The following is an 18,940-nucleotide window of genomic DNA, read 5'->3' as shown; positions in this document are numbered from 1 at the left end:
AACAAAAACAAGAACAAAAACACGGCCTCTTTGTAATACCTGGTTGAGTCAGTGAAGTCTGGCTCTCTGAGCTTTACTGAATTCCTCCTTACTTATTTTGGGGCTGGAGGTGGAGATGAGTTCAAAAGCAGATAAAATTTGCCTGTCACCTAAATGAGCAGAATAGATTGCACGTGATCTTTTCTAGATGAAGCCTGTGTTTTTGGCATTCTGCTCTCAAGTCCTCTCTGAGCTGATCTGAGAGTGAACTGGAGTGTTAAGTTGAGAGAGATGTTGATGAGTCTGGTGTGGTCTTTTCCTTTCGGAGAAGTGGAGACGAAACGACTTGCCCGGGGTCCCTGGGAGGCAGAGCTTGTGCCAAGATGTAATTTTCCGGTTCTAAGCCCTGTGGTCTTTCTTCTACAGCAAGGTGGGTACCCTTTTTCTGTAAGGGACCAGAGAGTATGGATTTTAGGCTTTGGGGGCCAGTCTTGGCAACTATTCACCTCTGCAACTCAGCCACATTGTGAGAAGGCAGCCCTGCACATTGTATAAATAAACAAATGTGGCTGTATTCCACTAAAACTCCATTTATGGCCACTGACTTTTGAATTTCGTAGAAGATTCTGTAAGCGTGTGTCGGCAGCTTCCTCTGTGCGGGCCCATGCTCAGAGGTAGTCGCGTTGGGGAAAGTTGCTCTCTGCCCTCCTGGAGTTGGATAGACTTGCGGGGAGGCAGATACTGGAAAGCAGCCGCAGACACACCAAAGGGGGAGTCCCCAGTCATGGGAATCGTGATGGGGAGCAGCCCTTCCCTGTGCATTTAGAAAGCCCCGCCACACGGAACCATTGGGAAGCTGAGGCTTGGAGATTGTGTGGGATTTGCGATGAGCCAGGCGTGGGCAGGGAGATCACACGGGAAAGGAGGATCGCCGTGGATCGCACAGGAGAAAGGAGGTCCCGACCTGTCCATCCCCCAAGCCCTTTGCTTCCCTTGCCCTTGTTGGTGTGGGGTGGACCCAGAGAGGCCGCAGTGTGAGGAGTGACTAGCTGCACTCAGTGACTCAACATCGCCTTGGGGGAGAAGCCAGCCGTCTCTGCTTGCTACCGGAGTTTATTTCCAGTATGGGAGAGGGACTATCAAGGGAGAAGGACAAGAGGCAGGTTTGCCCTACAGATTCCTTTGGGGAAAATTACTATAGGGGTCTGTCTCTGTTGTACTTATTGTAGTACGACCTTTTTTTAAGTGATTCACCATAATCTCTCTAAGCCGTACTTAGGCACTGACCCTAAATGTGCATTAAAAAAAAGGTTTGGGATATTTTGGTTTATTTATTTGTGTGTGTGTGTGTAGTTGTTAAATTGGTGTCCTTGGGGTGGAGGTCGATCAGTGGAACCTTCTCTTCTGCTGTCTTGCTCCGCCCCATATTTTGGTTTGTTTTTGTTAGGGGTCAGTAAACCTGTTGTTGTCGATGGCCAGATAATCAATACTTTATGGTTTTAGAGCCCTGTAGTCTCTGGGTGTTGTATGGCAGAAGCAGCCACTGACAACATGTGAGTGACTGAGTTTGTTTATTTATGAGCACTGAGGTGCTGGGATCTCGTATTCACACTGTTCCACTGCCATCACTGCCATTCATAACTCCAAAACTTTTTCTTTTTCTTGGCGGGGGAGTGGAGCAGGGTCTCGCTCTGTTGCCCAGGCCGGAGTGCATCATGGCTTCCTACAGTCTTAACGATCCTCCTATGTCAGCCTCCCAAGTAGCTGGGACCACAGGTGCGCATCACCATGCCCGGCTAATCTTTTAACTTTCCTGTAGCGACGTGGTCTCCTTAGGTTGCCCAGGCTGGCATCAAACTCCTGGCCTCAAGCATTCCACCCACTCCCGCCTCCCAAAGTGTTGGGATTACAGGTGGGAGCCACCGTGCCCAGTCTCAGAACTTTTTCATTATCCCATCCTGAAACCCTGTCCCCATGAAACAGTAACTCCCCATTCCTCCTTCCCCCGCAGCCCCTGGCACCCACCGTTCTATTTTCTGTGTCTGTGAATTTGACTAGTCTGAGGTGCCTCATGTCAGTAGAGTCACGCTGTGTTTGTCCTTTTGTGTCTGCCTTTTTTCACTTAGCATAATGTCCCTGAGGTTCTCCCGTGTTGTAGCCTATGTCAGGACATTTGCAGCTCAGTTCATTTCCAAGGAATTGTCCTACATGCAGGGGGTCTTAGGAACACAGGTAACTTCACTTCCCATTTGAAGAGTGAGGATTTCTCCCGAGGTCCTGAACAGGAAGAGACTGTGAGGCATTGGCGTTTGGAAGGAAGTGTCTCTGAATTAGAAACGACTGTCAGATGAAGAGGGACAGTTCAGTGTGGTACCCAAGCCTGCCTTTCCAGAGATCCCCAGCCTCTTTGCCTAGTTCCCACTCTGGGCCCCTGGGCAGGTGACCCACAGCTGCACATGGGTTTCCTGGGAAGCCACAGTGCTGAGGATCTTGGGAGAGAGGCTCAGGATCAGAGCCTGGGGAGTGCAGGAGCTGGGGGGATGGGGGGGATGCTGCTTTGGGGATTGGGAGGAGTGGGCTGGGGAGGGATCACAGAGTCTTTAGCTGAACCCAGGGGTGCTCTGGGTCTGGGCTTGTCCTGACCCAAGTCAAGGGGCCCAGGCCTTTGTAAAGGTCCACATTGCCCATTCACTGGGGCCTGGCTTTGGGTGAGGGTGGCAATTGGAGATCTGGGGGAAGCCCTGAAGGGGGATCTTGGCCACACATTGCTGTATCTGCGACACCAAATCCTATCCCACCTGTTGTTGGCTGTTCTGGAAACCAGCACTGAAAAATACGGGAGTGGAAAAGTTTTCCAATTTTTTTTCCTGCTTTGTTTGGGTTTTTTGGAAAACAATTTCAAAATTAGCATATGGCTTGTTAAAATTAAATCACAAAGGAAGTGCCTATGGTAACGTTTTGATCAGGCTCTAGGTCTGTGTGAACCACAGCTCATATTTGAAAATCCAGCTTTATTGGGACATAGCCGTGCCCATTGTTTTCTGTGTCCTCTGTGGCTGCTTTAGCGTGCCACCAGGGCAGACTTGGGTGGGTTGCAGCCAAGATGGCATGGCCCTCAAGGTCCAAGATGTTTACTCGCTTGCCGGTCCTCTGTCATCTCTGGTCTTTGTGGTTGCCACAGTTTTCTTGGATCCATGAGTTAAAGGCAGTCCTGAGGGATGATGGCTTCATCTCCGCAGTTGCCTGGAACGCTGAATTTCAGACATGCTAAAGGAGGGGTTGCAGACATTGTGTGGAATGCATTCAGACCCCGGATGTGGGTGTAGGAAGGCAGTATGGACACCTGCCAGGTGCCTGCCACACTGGGCATGGCATAGCCAGGTAGAGACTGGTTTCCAGGCCCAAGAGGCCTTCAGCAGCTGTGTGCCTTGTTTGTGATGTCGTTTGGGAGTAAGAATAATGTAGACATGGGGTCATGAGGCTCAGGGTAAAAACTTCAGTGAAACCTCCATGGCATGGTCGGGTGCAGTGACTCATGCCTGTAATCCCAGCGCTGTGGAATGTCAAGGTGGAAGAATCGCTTGAGGCCAAGAGTTGGAGACCGGCCTGGGCAGCATAAGGAGACCCTGTCTCTACCAAAAAAAAAAAAAAAAGACCGGGTATGGTGGTGCACTCCTGTGGTCCCAGCTACTCAGGAGGCTGAGGCGGGAGCCCGGGAGGTTGAGGCTGCAGTGAGCCATGATTGCACCATGGCACTCCAGCCTGGACCACAGAGCGCAAGACGCTGTCTGAAAAGAGAGAGAGAGAGAGAAAGAGAGAAAAAGAGACCTCCATGGCAGATGCATAGGGGAATGGGTTAATATCTAGAAATAACGCTGAGTTGTGGAGTAAAGAAAACCCACAAAAGAATAGAATACCTGATGAATGTGGGGAAAGCACTTATGAGCTCCTCTAGTTTTAGAAGACCTAAAAAGGCGATTTAAAAAAACGAACAGGAGAGCCCTTTTATTGTTGATGTCTTCCAAAAAGAACGTGCATTTATAAGCCAGGTGGTATTTTAATGTCACGAGGGGGTCCATTCTCCCATCTGTCCCCTTTGCTTTTGTTAGAGTCAGTAGCTCCTGGGTCTGCTTGACATTGGAGAGGATACTGAGTGCAGAAAATTTTGTTTAATTATAATGATTTGATTTTTTTCTTCTGTATTCAAGTTTGCCTGCTTCTAATGAATTGGCAGAAATGAAAAGCTTTCTCAGATTTTGCCAGGACCATTTAAAAGCAATTAAAATCAATTTAGTTATTAAATTTGAAATTACTGTCTGGCTAAATGATAGTTTAAAATTCAATTTATACTGGCACTTACTTTTTAATGAACAGACCATGTCACACATTTTTATGTTCTCAAATTATCTGTGGCTTTAAAAGCTGTAAAAAAAAAAAAAAAAAAAAGGTGCTCTTTTAAAAAAGCCCTGCATGTTTCCTTTTTCCTCTCTACTTCCGCTAAAATATTTACATGTTTCTTTTAAAATAAGGTGAGAAAATCCCCTTGACTTCTCAATTTTAAGAAACTATACTTATCTTTTCATCACAAATGTTCATTTATCTGTGTTGAAGTCAACCCAAGAAATCTTAAAATATAACGGAAAGAAAATGTTTCTGGATTTTTTCCCTAGAATACATATACTTTTAAATGGCACGTTTTACCCATTGGCCTTAATTCCTCCCTCCCCCCATTACATTTTTAGATGTGTTCAATGAAACGTAGTCCTCCCCCTTTAAAAAAATGGACCGAGCATCACGTGTGAGGCTGCAAAGAGGCTCCCTGCCAAAGCATCTTATCTGCCGCTGGTAAAGCCCCGCCCCTCCGTCAGCAGCTAACCCTTGAGCGGGATGTGTGCTTGTGCCGGGTGCATTGCATTAAGAGAATGCAACTGAATAGAGAAGGATCAGGACCTTTTGTGCAGAGGTGGGGAGTGTTAAAAAGGGGGAGGCCTGGGTGGGAGGGTGGAGTTAGTGGGAGATGGGTATGCTTAGTGCTTAAATTCCCTGCATTCCCTAACATGAATTTAAGAAATTCACACAGTAAATGAGTCAGGGAGAGAGAGACAGGGAGAGAGGGAGGGGAGAGGGAGAGTTCCTTTCATTCATGACACGATGAACTTTGCATGCGTCGGAACAATTTACATTTTTCCTTATTTCTAGGTACTTTTTTGAACTAAGAACCTGGAGGGTGTGTGTGTGTTGGTGTCTGTGTGTGTGTTGGTATGTGTTGGTGTGTGTTGGTGGTGGGGATTTTTTGCCTTGTATTTCATAAATATTTCTTGGTTGATTAAATGTCAATAATCTCTCATTTCTGGTTTGTAAAGCTGTTACCTGATCCTTGAATACCACAAATATTTTGTACATTCAGAATAATTGAGAGAAAATAAAGAACGACAACAACAAAAAAGACACAAAATAATAAGCATCTCCACTTATTTAAGAAGAGTAGATCTCTGCTGGGTGCTGTGGCCCATGTCTGTAATACCAGCACTGTGGGAGGCCGAGGTGGGAGGATCCCTTGAGTCCAGGAGTTCGAGATCAACCTGGGCAAAATAATGAGAGCCTCTCTCTTATTTTCTTCTTTTTGAGACATGGTCTCACTCTGTCGCCCAGACTGGAGTGCAGTGGTGCTATCTCAGCTCACCGCAACCTCCACCTCCCGGGTTCAAGTGATTCTCCTGCCTCAGTCCCCCGAGTAGCTGGGATTACAGGTGCGCACCACTACTGCCCAGCTAATTTTTATGTTTTTAGTAGAGACGGGGTTTCACCACGTTGGCCAGGCTGGTCTCGAACTCCTGACCTTAAATGATCCACACCCCCCTTGGCCTCCCAAGGTGTTGGGATTACAGGTGTGAGCCACTGCGCCGGGGTGAGAGCTCTCACACCCTGTCTTTTAAAATAAGTGCTGTCTGTGGAGTGGGAGGAGAGGAGAAGTAGATCCCTGGCCATGCTGAAAGGTTCGTGCGGTAGCCTCCTGAGCTGCGCACATGCTTCTGGAGCTTTGGGTGGACATTCAGTTTGTATGTGGATCTCTGTCCAAGCCTGCACTGGGAGGCCCTGCCCCAGGAAGCGAAGGCTGCATTTCTTTTATGTCAGTTAATGGATTTCTGTCCCACCCTGGACATCTGAGCGTTAATGGATTTGTAAGGGAGGGTTGAAGGAGGGTAAAATTACAATTCTGTATCTTAACATTGGGGGTGAAGCATTTTTACCCTAGAGGAATTCTATCCAAACTCATTAAGCACTTTTAATAAGGGACAAAGGGTTGGGACTCAGCGGTTAGGGGGCAAGCCCATGAGCCTCACTCCTTCTCCTCTCTCTCCAGGAATTGAAGAGGGAATCCTTTTGCTCAGCATTCCCACGCCTCCCACGGTCCTGGCACTGAGCCCGCGGGCTTGCCTTAGTCTCCTGGGCTGCCCTAACGCAGCACCACGTGCCAGGTGGCTTAAACAGCAGCCAGTAATTCTCCCACAGTCCTGGAGGTTCTAAGTCCCAGATTGAGGGGTCGACAGGGTTGGTTCCTCCCTAGGCCTCTCTCCTGGGCTTGTAGACACCGTCTTCTCCCTGGGTCCTAACCAGGTCATCCCTCTGAGTGTCTGTGTCCTCATCTCTAGTCCTGTTGGATCAGGGCCCATCCTAATGACCTCGTTTTACCTTAATGACCTCTTGAATGGCCCTAACTCCAAATGAACAGTCACATTCTGAGGTCCTGGGGCTTAGGGCTTCAGCATATGAGTTGGGAATGGGGATGTAACATGACTAATGTCCACAACAGGAAAACCCATAGAGGCAGAAAGTGGGCTCCTGCTTGCCAGGGCTGGGGACGGGCAGTGTGGGGTGACTGCCAGCCAGCACAGAGTTTCTTCTGGAAGTGATGAAAATGTCCTGGAATTAGACAGCAGTTGCACAACTCCGAATATATTAAAAACCACTGAATTGTACATTTTGAAAGAGTGAATTTCATGATATGTGAATTGTGTCTCAGTAAAGTTGTTATTAACAAAAACTGTGAGGGTAAGAGTAAAAGGAAGGGAGTTGAAAGCAGCATCAGGTGTGAACAGCCCATAATTCAGCCCATAGACTAGAGCGCGAACTCCTAGCACAACTGTATGTTGAAGATGTGTGTGAATGCTTGCTTTCCTCGCCCTTCGGCCTGGTTTTCTCTACTTTCCAATTTCATCATACATTCTCTTCCTTCCTCCCCCTCCCCACTTTTTCAAAACGTTTCTTCTAGTCCTTACCTGTGTCTACACAAAATTCCATAAACATAATGCTACAGTTCAAAGAAGTGTTCTGATGTTAGGGAGATAACTTAGGAAAATATTTGACCTTTGGGAAAGTTTTGGTTTACTTCTGAGTGAAAACCCTCCATGAAAGAGAAACTTAAATGCAGTTTTCAAATGCTCCTGAGACATTCCCAGCTGCTGCTTTGGGGAGAAGTGAAGGCAAGACAGTTTCCAAGGCAAAGAAGGACCTATTGCAGACAGCAGACCCCAAGTAAAGAAAGGCACAGTGATGGTGGGTATTTGTGCAGTGTTTTGAAAATGTGGAGGTCAGGGATGCTAGCTTACCAGGCCGGCATGATCAAGTTACGAGAACTGGAGACCAGGACACTGCCTCTGCTGGGTGTGCTGCTCCGGGCTCCTTCGAAAGGGGAAGCAACTGGTGGACTGACTTGGGCTGTGGTTAAATTGGGCTCCCGTAGGTGCTATGAAGGCTCTGCAGAGCCAGGGATGCTTGTACCCTGGAGAGACCTTGCTCCAGGAGCTCAGGAGCTGGTAGGGGCAGTGACAGTGAAGCACTGGCTTGCCATGCCCAGTGCTTGGGCAATGCTGAGCTCAGAGGGAGGAGCCCAGAATCATGCGGGAGCAAGGGAGGGAGGCAGGCGAAGAGAAGGGTTGCCCAGGAGCCTGCAGGCTGGGTCAGTGTTTTGTCAAATTGTCTTTTCCTGCTTTGCTGTCTGATCCCACTAAAGACTAGCCAGAGAGATGCAGAGGTGAAAAATGGTGGACAGCCATTTTTCTCCCTTTCACTGTGACTACAATGTCTGTTTCATATCAACAGCAACATCTGTGCAGGCATCCTAATGAGTATAAATAAGGTTTTCAGAAAACTGGATTTGTGAGGCCTCTGTCATCTGAATTTCTTTCATCATTTAAGTGTGATTTTTTACTTACTGACATTCGGTTGTTATTTAGTGGCCACCTATTATTCATATAGGGTTCTTTATGTGCTTTCTGTGTACATTTGTTTTCGTGCTCATCGTATTTCAATGTGACTTACATATAAGATGCACCCATTCTTAGCTATTGTGGACTTTTTTAAAAAAAAGGTTTATAGAGATATGATTCACATACCAGATACCCATTTAAGTGCCTAATTCAACAGTACTTAATACCCTAATTAATAAAAAAAAATACAGTGTTGAGTATTTTCCTTTTCTCCATTTTCACTAAAGTGGACTCAGGATTGGGGGTAACTGTCAGTCCCTTGGTGTGATTCTTGGCTGCCAGTGTTTACTGGGGACGGGTGTTGGTACCTCCCTTAATAGGATATTGTTAGAGTATTTTACAAATTCTGGTTAAAAAAAATCCCACATGCGATCTCCTGTCTTCCCCCCTCTGAGTGTAGGCATTGTCAGCTGCAGTTGTCCAGCATCTCCAGGACTCTTTTCATTTGCAGGATGGAAACAATGTACCCTCTGAGCAACTCCTCCCTGTTTCTCCTCCCTCCAGCTCCCGGCAACCACTATTCCACTCCCTGCTTCTTTGAATTTCACAACTTGAGGTAGCTTGTGTAAGTGGAATTATTTTAAAAGCTGGTTCATGTTAAAGTGCTTAGAACAGAGCTTGGTGAGCATCCGGTCAACAGTAAGTACTTTTATTATTCTTTTTATATTACTCTTTTAAAATAAAAAAAAAAGAGGCCAGACACATGGGCTTCTGTCTTTTCACAGCTTGGGATCTATGCAGACCCAGGCTTCCAGAAGCCATCCCACTTGAATTCTTACTCCCTTTTCCTGTAAAAGAAGCTCTGAAATCCTAATTGTCAAGAAAGCTTTGCCTGCTGTGCATGCCTGAGTAATGTTATTTTTGTCATTATTTGAGAGACAGGGAGGAAGCTTCCAGTCCTCTGTAAGGAAACGAAATCATTGTGCACAGATGTGGTTCTGTTTATAGAGGGAAGGAAATGGAGGTGAAGAGTGTGTGTGGCTTGCAGCCAGGCTTGCGAGTGTGCAGTGGAATAAACGTTTGCCTCCAGAGTTTTAACTGGAAATGTGTCCGAATTCTACCTTCTGTGCACACTGGCCTGAGGTCTCCCCTGCATACCTGATCGTGAAAGTCTTCGGGTGTGTTTGTGAACACGCAGCCCCCCTTATGTGAGAGTCAGCACAAACTTCTAAAGATGCGATGATGAACTCTATCAGAGAAGTCTTTCTGGTTTTGTGAAAATAACCTTGCACTCTTTAATTATATCCAAATGATCGAATCTGGCTCTGATGTCTTGTTAAAATTAATGTTAAAGGACAGTGCCCTTATATTTCACTTGTCTGGGTATAAACATCCTAGTCTTTAAAGTTGAGTATGTAGGACTACCTCTCTACTTGATTACTTTGAAAAGAGTGTGTAGCGTGAGTTTTTAAAATGGGATTAGTGGGCATACGAGGATCAGAGTGACATCATTCAATAGATAGTGCTGGTATGAGGAATTGGTGAAACTAGAGGTGGGGAATGAGCATTTTGCGTCCTATATCGTATTCCCAAGACATTTTCGAATGATTCACCCTTTGCCATCAGAATGGTTTGAAATCGATCAGCCTGAATCCACTAATGTGGGCTGCAGCACATGAATTTTAATACTAGAAGCACACAGTTGTGCTGTGTTTCAAACGAACTCTGGCCATTTGAAGTGAACAGGCATAGGCAGTCTTCTGTGATAACCTCAGTACATATCCTTTCTGTTTTTTAAAGCACCTTACAAGCTGCTGCATTACAGTCGTTATTATTGGGCCATTACAAAAAGCTATCCAATTTTAAGTGTCTTGGATAATTCTTGTTTGCCCTAGCATCAGAATTCAGGATTTTTTTTTTTTTTTTTTTTTTTTTTTAAGATGGAGTCTTGCTCTGTCACCAGGCTGGAGTGCAGTGGCACGATCTCGGCTCACTGCAACCTCCCCTTCCCGGGTTCAAGCGATTCTCTTGCCTCAGCCTCCTGAGTAGCTGGGACTACAGGTGCATGCCACCATGCCCAGCTAATTTATGTATTTTTAAGTAGAGACAAGGTTACACCATGTAGGCCAGGATGGTCTCGATCTCTTGACCTCATGATCTACCTGCCTTGGCCTCCCAAAGTGCTGGGATTACAGGAGTGAGCCACTGTGCCTGGCCACAATTGAGCACTTTTATCATGTACTATTCATGTCTTATTGGCAATGCCCTGTAAAGTTAAATAAGTTACATTTGTTGTGCACAGGTAATAATTATGAGGTAATTTCCACAGAATCCAAGTGCCTCATTGACTTAGCTATAAAATCAAAACAGAGCTAATTCTGATAAGACTAGACACATGTTACTCTTATAAAATGGGCTGTCTCCTGGCCACTGTTGTGCATTTAACCTCAGCAGAAGGGGAACTGGGCTGCAGAGTGAAATTACCCGGAGGTCAAATACTGCTAATTTGACTTTTATCATAGAGACATTTTCTCCTCTTGCACCAAGGCGGTGACTTTAATCCCTCTTCCAGTGGTGAGACAAGAAGTGCAAAGCATTTACAAAAGGCTTTCTCTTATTTTGAATGTGCTGAGAAAGATTTTGAGGCCGTTAAGTTACCAATCCTTCTTTTTAAGTCTTGAAGCAATTACTGTAAGGTCAATCCACTAATTTCCTTTCAGAATTACCAAAGACCTCTCATGTGATCATTTGGTACTTGTTGCCATGTAGCCAGTATCATTGAGTGCTTTTACTGTGAGCAAAGCACAATGCGTTGGGCAGGGAGGGATCCAAAGGGATCTTGATTTTTACCTTTGAGCCATCTGTGGTCTTGAGTGATCTACATGATCTACAAGAACAATTAAAAGGTCCTAATATTCTTGTTTGGGCATATTGAAAAATTTGCTCTTACAGATAGATTTCCTCTCTCTACCCCCTACCCCAAGTTTTTTTTATTGTGGTAAAATACATATAACAGAATTTGCCATCATAACCATTTCCAAGTACACTTGTTCAATGGCATTAAATATTCATAACATTGTGCAATCCTCACCACGATCCATCTGCAGAAGTTTTTCATCATACCAAACAGAAAACTGCCCCATTAAACACAAACTCCCTGTTCTCCCCTCCCCACAGCCCCAGCAACCACCGTTCTACTTTCTGTCTCTATGATTTTGACACTCTAGGGACCTCTTATATGTGGGATCATATGGTATTTGTCCTTTTGTGTCTGGCTTGGCACAGCGTCCTCAGTTTTCGTCCATGTCATAGCATGCGTCAGAATTTCCTTCCTTTTTAAAGCTGTATAATATTCCAGTGTATGGATGGACTACACTCTGTTTATCCATTCATCTGTCAGAGGACACGTGGGTGGCTTTCACCTTTTGGCTGTTGTGGATAATGCTGCTATATGAGCATTGGCATATGTTTGCTTCTCATTGATTTAAGTTTACATAGCCATGTGTGGCTAGTGGCTGCTGTGTTGGACAGGACAACCCTAGGCTTGATAGCCCTGAGGACCTAGTTTGGGTGGGAAGGCAGGGGTGGCCTGCAGTGAGTTGTGGACTGGGGCCTTGGTGAGAGCCAGATCTGGTTTGTGAGGCCACTCGAGGCAGGGGGAATGGTGTGGCGGGAAGTGAGGACCAAAATGAGAATTTCAGAGTTGAAAGCTTTGGAAGTAACATGATGCTCTATGACTGTGACCAGACTCAAACTGCACCAGCGTGCATCTGAGATCAGGTCATTGGCGTTGAGGGCCTGGTGGGGGCGCCAACTCCAGTGAGCATTATGAAATGCTCGCTGCTTGGGACGTTTGCACTGTGCTTGATGTCTGGAGGTTCCATTAATGTTAAAATAGCAATTATGGGACTGGACATTAGGTTTAATGTCTGGGTTTTTTCCACCGTCTTCAAAAGCCCAGGTCTTAGTAGTAACCATGCTGCTCTCCATTTTAATAATTTCAGCCTGGTTTATGTTGCTCAATAGCAGAAAAGCGGTTCAGATTTCCCTTGGATATCATGGGCCATGTTTGCCCAGGTGTCCTTTATTATTGGGAGCTATGACATAGTTAACACAGATTTCTCCAAGGGCATCGACTGGGAAATTAGTTTACCAAAGATAAACTCGGTAAAAGGAAAGTTTTTATGTGTGCTATCCTTAAACTAAGACACATCTGTTGAAATATTAGGACGTGTCCAGCCTCCCATCCTCTGCTGAAACTTTAGACTGTATGTCCTTCAGATATTTCTCTTTGGTGCTTTGTTTGTGAACAGATTAGCCTCATACTTTCTCGCTTGTAAAACTGCTATCCTATCTCTTGCTCAATGCTTTTCTTGTACCGAAGGGTGAGGGGGAGGTTCCAGCTCTGTTTTCGGTATCAGTTTCCTGGGTGATGTTTGTTTGAGGGTGCCTTGTGTCCAGAGCCCCAGAGGGTGTTTCCGTTCTCTGATGAGCCTGAAGTCCGCATGCTTTGCCTTTGGTAGGGAAAGGCAGCTGGGGAAAGGTTGCATGACCCAGTGCCAGGGTGCCAGAGTGCATGTGCACCTGCTGGGGAGAAGCCCGCTGGGGCCCCTCCTCTCAGGACAAGATAAGGCCTCAGGCAGTACAGCAGATGGAGGGCTTAGCTGTCCTTGCCAGCAAAAGCTGCTGGGAACGTGGTGCTCAGATAACAGTACGGTTGAGAAGCGGTGAGTTAGGGTTACTCTGATGGGAGATATTGAGAGGAGAGGATGACAGTCTTGATTTCTGTTCCCTTTGTGAATCTTTTGGTGGCCAAAATGAGGAAAAGGATACATTGTGTTTGGGGATGACAAGGAACATCTAGGCACATTGCATACTTGATTAAATGCACAAAGAGCTTCTTGTGACCCTTATCACAAGAGTGTGGTTCCATGAAGGTCGTAGGTACAATAGAAATTGTGTTGGTCTGAGAGTTACTCAGATTAGGGTGCATTGTGTCACCACCATTTTGCACAGCTGTGGCACCTTGTCAAGTTAACCTTTTCCTGCTTGGTTTCCTAATCGGAAGAATGAAGTTGACCATATCTCCTCCATAAAGTTGTTGTGTGAGGTCAATGAGATTACATAGGCAAAATCTTGGTGCAGGGGCACTTGGTAAAGTTTAGTTTCTGTTATAAATGTGTGGGGTATTCTGTGATGGATCCTACTCCCCTTTTCTCCTCACGGCTAAGGTCTACTTATTCTTTGGCATGGCTCAGGTATCACCTTCCTCAGGCAGCCCCATTTCCCACCCAGATGGCTTTGTACTACTCATCAGTGTTCTGTAAAATGCTGAGAATATTTTTTATAGCACTTCTGGGTTGTTTTGTGATAGTCTTTTGAGATATCTGTCTCCTCACCAAACTGTTCTTTGTGTCATGGGCAGGCCCACGCCATCCTGGTCTTTGTAGTCCTGCACCTGGCACAGAGCCTGGCACATAGCTCAAACAGGTGAAGACTGGGTTATTACGTCTTCCCCCTCCAACCCCTTCATTATCAAGTTGTGGGCAGGGCATGTCCCACCAAATGCAAACCCTACTAGACAGTACAGCTGAGACTTGGAACTAGACTAACCCAGTGACTCAGGAATGTGCCACAGAACATACTTGGCTCTAGATGGGGTCTTAAAAGACATTCATAGTTGCAGGCAGAACAGAATATCCAGAATAGGTGCAGAATAACCTGTATGTACACAGTAGGTGGTAGTTGTAATGCAGGAAGAATTTGGCACAAGAAGTGTTACAGTTTAAAATGAAGTTGTGGGCCCTATCCTCAGTGGGGACAGAGATAATAGTAACTAATCATCATCATCGTCATCACTTGCCCATTGTCAGAGGTAGCACTGAACACTTATGCACTAGCCAAGATTCAGGTTCTAGAGGGTCTAGTGTACTAGGTGGGTTACCAAGACAAAGATGCAGGCATGGGGTGCAAGTTAGCAAAGGTTATACACTAGGTGGCAACTGACTCACAGCAGCAAGGCATGCAGAGCCTGGTTATTGCAGAGGATGTGGCCAGAGCCAGACAGGTGTTCTGATGCCCCTCAACTGTGTTGAAATTTGTTTGAGGCCAACCCCGTGAGCTGGCGAGGGGGAAGGCAAGCCAGAGAGAAATTGTGAACCGGAAAGGCCCACCTCTGGCGGTGGCCCTTCCATTGGAGATGAAGTCTTCCTGCCCTGTTTTTCTCTTTATAAAGTGAACCATTTCACAAGGGAAGTTAAATTAAACTGCGCTTGTTAGCACGGAGCTGGGGCAGCCGAGGGAAGTGATGCCAAAGGCAATTGTTGGTCTTTCCTTCAAATATGTGCTGACTTAGGAAGAGCAAAATGTTTTATATGAACAGTTAACAAAAGGCTGAGTCTTCCATCACAAACAAGTCTAAATTCAGTGGTTAGGTCAGGATTATATTTTCCTATAGTTTTAAATAAGATGCTTATGTATTCACTAGTGCTTTGGATGTTCTTTGGAAAAATGTCCAATTTAGTGACAAGCCCCAGGAAATGTTACTGTTAGTTGGTCCAGCATCCTATATTGTTTGTGAAATCCTCTTTTATTGTCTTTTAAAGGTTGTAAAATGCTTTTTCTGTCAATAATCAGAGAAGGATGCTGTATTCATATTACCCCAGTTTCTAACTCAACCTCTGCTTTCTAATTGAAAACAAAAGTCAGAATTCACTTTTTGTTATGAGGCGTTAAGTAGTGAACAAAGAGAGATTTCACTCACCAGGGGAAAGAAGGAGCCTGCAAATCAGACAATATAAAAACATAACCAAACCATACAAAAACACAAAAATGTTGCTTGGCAGAATTTAACTATAATTAATTGTACTAATTTAATATTGTAGACACAAATGATCATAAAGCCATATGGTATATAATCCTTTTGTTCATGAATTTCTTACTCATCGAATGTGAGGTATGTAATGTGGGAAAGCCAGTATGTTGGGCTTCATGCTACCAGGGCTAGAGTTGACCAGCTCAGCTCTGTTTCTCCAGTGACCAAAAAAAAAAAAAAAAAAAAAAAAAAAAAAAAAAAAAAAAAAACACAAAAAAAGTATATGCCTTGCACATGGAAACACTGGATGGTTAGATTGGATTTAGCCAACAACAAACAGCAGAAATGGGTTCTGGCTAACTGAAGCTCACAGGGTTTATTAGAGTTGTTGGAGCCCGTGGGAACTGATGGAGGGCAGGGCGGCTGTCATGCAGGAGCAGCAGGAACCAAGGAAGCTTTGCAGAGATGAGAAACAAAAAACAGGGAACGCAGCAACATTCGCTATGGCAGGAACGACTGCCACTGGTGGCCTGGACACCGTCACAGCTGCAGAAGATAGTTAAGACACATTTCTGTTCTAGTGTTGGTAGTTCAAGATTCAAAGTATGTGTGAAAGTGAGTGTGTGTGCATAGGCATAGTAAGCTAATTGGTTGAGTTGGGGTCCATGTGCCCACCTCCAGGTTGGACCAGGGGACAAGCCATGCAGCCTTTTGGTCACCCCTCACTTGGCAGTATTCCCACCAGGAATGACCCTCGCTAGGATTCAAGGGGCCTGGAGTCACTACTTCCTAATTTTCTTAAAGTTGACAACCATCACAAACTTCATGGTCTGGGAAAATGTGAATTAATTGCCTGATCCACCTCCATATCTTTTTCTTTTTTCTTTCTTTCTTTTCTTTTTTCTTTTTCTTTTTTTTTTTTTTTTAACAAAAATCTGTATATTCATAAACTGTCTCTTCCTCTGCTGTGGTTTTGCAGTAGCATTTTCAGGTAAGGAAGCAGCAAGAGAGTTTAGGGTCCAGTTTTGTCATTGCCATTGTTGTAGCAATTTACAAGTGGTTACTGGTAGTATGAACTTTTGCCTAGTTAAATTTTGGAAACTTGCCTGTAATTGCATTTGATGGATGATAAAAATTGATAAATGACTTGATAAGTGATAAAAATTCTACGGAAGAATTTTCCACGGACTGGCTTCTGGCTTTGATCCTTTCCAACTGTGCTTCTCCTACCCTCAGGCTGCCCCTATCATGCTGTGCTTGTCTGGCCCCACTCACCCTGTCCTGACACTGGATGATTTATTTCCAAATGAATTGCTCCTGGAAGCCATTCCAACACCATTACCGCCGGCAGCAACACAGCTGTCTTGGATACTCCTGGACCGTATAGATAGATGTAACCACAGCATTTCGGTAGCTCCACTTCCCCAGCATTTTCTTTTAGAATGGGGGCATCAGAGTTGAAGGAGGAGGGGCCACCATGTTAACTGTGGGTAGTGTGTCTTGTCTTTGGAAATTTTCGTCATGATCTGAGCTTGTGAACACGCTGCCTTGGCCCCTCCTCGCGCTTGGAAGAGACTGGAGCAGAAGCGGGCAGCGTTGTATTCGCAGCATGGTAACTTCTCTCAGTGCTATTTGCAAGGCAGAATGGGAAAGGAAACTGCCCAGAGGGAAACTGGGACCCTGTTAGGTAGGGCTCACAAGAGGTGGTTAAAACATAAGCATCCGCTGCACCAGACTGTATTCTCCACGACTGTATATTTTTTGTTGTTCACAAGAGCCCCGAATTGCAATGAGTGCGATTTCCCCGGACGCTGCAGTGTATGGAGAAGCTGTCACTTGTCACATGACAGCTCAGTCATTCGATCCCTGGGTGCTGCAGAGAGGGAAGAATTGCCTCGCAGTGGGAGTGAGTGCCAGCCCGTGGCCTGTCCCCTGCCACGTGTCACCATACCGAACGTTTGTGTTTGCTCTGTGTGTTTTCAAAACACCTTCATGTCACCTGCCCTGGACTCATCCCTGTGAGCGAGGAAGGGTGGGCGTTACCATCCCTCCGGACCAACAAGGAGAGAACAGCTTGAGACGCACGGTGGGCTTCCCATGGCAGCAGAGGCATAGAAAGTGGGGGCATGGGATGCGAATCCATGTGCGCGGATTCTGGCCGCCTGTGCCTGCCGATCACCCTCAGTGCCTCCCTGGATTTGATTTTGTGGCTCTTCTGGGTGTGCATGTGAGTGTGTTGTGGGTAAGTCTGTTGTCGAGGGGAAGGAACGGGAAATCAGCCGGCCAGGAATCTCTGTGGGGAGGTCGGCCTGAGTTGGCCATGTCCAAGCTCTGCGTGTGTCTCACTTTTCAGAGTAGCAGGAAGGCCGGGTGACTTTGAAATCAGATGGGTATTTTCCTGATTCGAAGAGACTTGGCTCCTTCCCCCGCCCCTCCTTCTCCCTCCTCCCCCCTCCTCCCTCTTGCTGGCTCACAAACTGAGTGGGGCATCCCAGCCCACCTGTGAGAGGCCAGGAGAAAGAGGAGGCAGAGCTGTGAGAGTGTGGCCCTTTGTCTTGGGGGTATGCAGGTGACCGCTCCTGCCCCTTGATGGCTCTCCTGTGTTGGGTATAAGGGATGTTGTCCAAACCATGTATGGGACTCTCTGTTGACAATTGTTTTTAAATTGCCGATTTGATTGAGCTTCTCTAAAGTCTTCTTTGTGCCAAGTATCGGGACAGGTGACAGAAAATTCGACACAAATCAAAAATTCCAGTATCAAAAATGACACCAATGTACCCTTGCCCCTTAACACAGCCAAGAAACAGGGGTGAAGGATTACTCTCCACATACGGAGCAGGCCACCACCCTTGAGAGACAGTAGCCGAACACAGAACATTCTCTGCAGATGTCACTGAGGCTTAAACTCATTATGTTTTAAAAGGATTATCTGCTATTCTTAAGAAAACAAAAAACAATCACAGATCTCCCTGCCCTCCCCACCCCTGCCCCCACTTAGATCCTGGTAGGGTCTGGCAGGGGGAGTTTTGCAAGGAGTTGGGGCAAATTACTCCAACAGATACTTTCACCCAGCATCCCAAGAAATGTGTATAAATGCTGTTGTGAATTAATTAAAAGTATTCCAAGCTCCTACTAATTATTATGTATTTGCTCAAGTCAAGATCAGGAGAAATACAGGCATTACTATCCCATGGGGTCTGTGAAACTCTGGTGAGGTGTCTAGTCGAAGAGCCGGGGACCCCATGGTGTCTGGAAAGCGGGCTGCACTGGAGATTCTGGCTGTTTTCAGCTTGATGCGTGCAGGGTTCCCTGGAGAATGCCAGGCCCGCCCGAGTGTGCAGAGGTGAGGGATCCTCATGCCTGCCCAGCACGTACGTGGCTGGGAGACTCCAGACAGACATGCAAAAGTGTGCTGTTAACTAGACAGCATGGCACAAATGCAAAGCGAGTAGCATTTTTTTTTTTTCTTAAACGACATTAAACATTTATTTCAGTTTTTATTTTGCTTATTTTAATATTTTACTCAATATTTATTTATTTTTATTTTTTTGAGACGGAGTTTCGCTCTTGTCGCCCAGGCTGGAGTACAATGGTGCGATCTCTGCTCGCTGCAACCTCTGCCTCCCGAGTTCAAGCGATTCTCCTGCCTCAGCCACCCGAGTAGCTGGGATTACAGGCATGCACCACCACCCCCAGCTAATTTTTTTGTAATTTTTTGTAGAGATAGGGTTTCTCCATGTTTTTGTAGAGACAGGGTTTCTCCATGTTGGTCAGGCTGGTCTCAAACTCCTGACCTCAGGTGATCCGCCTGCCTTGACCTCCCAAAGTGCTGGGATTACAGGCGTGAGCCACTGTAACTGGCCTCAATATTTATTTCAATACAGAAACTGACTTAATTGGGTATTTTGTTGAAGGCAAGTAGTAGCAAAGTGGGACT

The 18,940-nt window shown here is 45.8% G+C and overlaps 1 protein-coding gene across 3 annotated transcripts in view; it reads left to right on the top strand.

The window, feature by feature from the left end:
• The window catches only part of LOC105478105 (transducin beta like 1 X-linked), a 257,027-nt gene that overhangs the window by 62,346 nt on the left and 175,741 nt on the right, over positions 1-18,940 (top strand). The window contains exon 1 of one of the 3 annotated variants that reach the window (XM_071088961.1): positions 5,095-8,888. The exons of the other annotated variants lie outside the window; for them this stretch is intronic. The gene's annotated coding sequence lies outside the window, so the exon portion shown is untranslated. Of the gene's footprint in view, positions 1-5,094; positions 8,889-18,940 lie in introns of those variants that run through there. 3 annotated transcript variants of the gene reach the window in all.

This window comes from Macaca nemestrina, chromosome X (genome assembly GCF_043159975.1).
Source record: "Macaca nemestrina isolate mMacNem1 chromosome X, mMacNem.hap1, whole genome shotgun sequence".
Lineage (NCBI taxonomy): Eukaryota > Metazoa > Chordata > Mammalia > Primates > Cercopithecidae > Macaca > Macaca nemestrina.
This window is presented reverse-complemented; position numbering and strand designations above follow the sequence as displayed.